The sequence below is a fragment of the Gavialis gangeticus genome, unplaced genomic scaffold (assembly GCF_001723915.1).
Source record: "Gavialis gangeticus isolate Ggan-Ray unplaced genomic scaffold, GavGan_comp1, whole genome shotgun sequence".
Taxonomy (NCBI): domain Eukaryota; kingdom Metazoa; phylum Chordata; order Crocodylia; family Gavialidae; genus Gavialis; species Gavialis gangeticus.
The window spans coordinates 32,234,516-32,236,820 of NW_017728994.1; the positions used below are offsets into that span (position 1 = coordinate 32,234,516).

The 2,305-nt window shown below is 41.9% G+C and overlaps 1 protein-coding gene across 1 annotated transcript in view; it reads right to left on the minus strand.

The window, feature by feature from the left end:
- The window catches only part of ANTXRL (anthrax toxin receptor-like), a 108,318-nt gene that overhangs the window by 28,064 nt on the left and 77,949 nt on the right, over positions 1-2,305 (minus strand). The window lies entirely within an intron of this gene.

Consider the following 2,305-nt stretch of genomic DNA (forward strand, 5'->3'; position numbering starts at 1 on the left):
CAGCAATGTGGGAGAGGGAGGGGCATCCATGGGGTGGGCATCCTCGGGGCGCTGCAGCTTTTCCTGGTGCAGACTATAGGGCATGTAGACTGTAGGGTGTGTCCATGGGCTGCTTAGAAGCTGGACAGCCCTGCCATAATGGATTGGAGTGTGGATTTTGCAGGGATAGACATCCAAAAGACTGACTGCTCTTTTAGGCTTTAAAACAATTCTTATTTTTAAATACATGGGGACTTTCCAGCTGAGCATTTCAAGTTAATACACACATTAGTGAACCGACAATGATATAGGTTTTAACATAATAGTCATTATCCCTATTTAACAGATGGACAGTCTACTGGATAGAGCATTGTACTAGGACTCAGGAGAACTGAGTTCAGCCTCAGGTCAGCCTCAAATTTCCTGTGACCACAGGCAGGTTACTTAAGGGCCAGATCTTATTCCATCTATTAAGTGTCTATCTGTAATCCTATTTCACCCTACGTAAGCCCCTGAAAAATTGTTAATACAAAAGGGTAGCGGGTCTTTTTCTTCCTTGCTGCTTTTTTGTGACTTTATTTTAAAGCTGTGATAATGCCATATTGCAAAAATTGATGCATGACATGATTTTCAGGGATTTAAGCAATGTGGAATAGGATCATACATAGCTGCCTAACTCCATTTAAGGGCTGAATTAGGTGGTACACAATTTGGCTCTCAGTTTACACTGTGTCTCCATTTCTTCATGTCTACAATGGCAATAACAGCACTGTCATACCTTACAGGGTGGTTGTGAGGATAAATATGTCAAAGAAAATGAGTGAGACACTGAAAAACTGCAGTGATAAAGGCTAAATGAGTATCTGGAGAAACTGAGGCACAGAGAAGCTAAGTGACTTGCTCAAAATCACATATTGGATTTGTGATAAAGTTGGGAGGGAGTAGTGCTAAACTGCATCAGTCCTAGTCTACTGTTGTGACCACAAGCACAGCCTTCCCACCTATCTGCACCACCTGAATCTTTTACAAATGCTTCACTGAGCTGGCACAGTCATGAAAACAGGCCTTCTTGTGATATAGCCTGAGCAAAAGGTATCATAAAAAGAAACACAAAAAGCAGCCCAAGACCAATGAAATATTTAATCCCAGAAATGAGCAAAGTTCAGGGATAGTCACAGTGTTTCTAAACAGGTTCCCCCTGCCCCACTATCTACCCTAACATAATCTGTCCTTAGGACACAGGACATGGTGACATGCATGGGAAGAAAGACCTGTGCTTTAAAGGCAACATGTAGGCCCATTACCTTGATTGGAGTGTACCATTTCCTTTGGGAAGGTGGCTTTCGCACATAGGGTTTCTTTGGTTTAGGCTCCCATGGCTCATATTCTTGTTCTGGCAGCTTAATGATGGCATTTTTGGGCTTCTCTAATTTTGCCCCTTCCTCTGTGGATCCTTTGTCTCCCCATCTCACCTAAAGTTATAAGAACAGGTTGTAGATGCAGAAATTTGACTGATTACAGTTTAATCTGATGGTGTTATTAATCTAGTTCCTATCACTGATGGTGAAATATTTAGTCACTGCCTCTGGGAAGAATGATGATTTCAAAAGAAAAAATACTGTCAGAACTATCCATTATGACAGGCATCCAGCAGTTAACAAGCAAGAGACAACCCCCCTGCCCATTAACAACAATAGCCCGAAAGAGGACCACTCAAAAACCTATTCTCTGCACAATTTCACACAGTTAGCTATCAAGACAGTTCAAATTTTTATTTTGGCAAAAGCCTGAATAGTCAGGGGAACCATACATTAGACTGTGAAGGCAATCAAACCTGAGGTAGTAATAATTTATCCAGGGATATTGCAAAGTATGTCTGTACAGTTACCTCAGGATTGTATCACTGAATCAATGGCATAAAAATTGCACCACATTTAGTCACTCATTAAATCCTGATGAGAGAGGAAATGTGTGTACATATCAATCCCAGGATATTTTTGTTCTGGGACAAACACAGGGTCAGTTTATCCAGGGACAAATGCAATGTGTGGGTGCCTGTACATGAGTCAGGAGGCTGCTCTGATGCACTGTAATTACAGCGCGTTGGAGAAGACTTGATTAATCAAATCTGCTGGAGCACACTAATTACTGTGCTCCAGCCAGCCTGTGTCTCATATATCAGTGTCTCTGTACTTCAAAATGGCAGCGGGGGCACTTTAACTATAGCTCGTTCAATGAGCTTTAGATAAAGCACTCCAATTGCCATTTTGAAGCACAGGGATGCTGATACACAAGATGCTCCAGGTGCTTTAATTAGAGCAGCTCT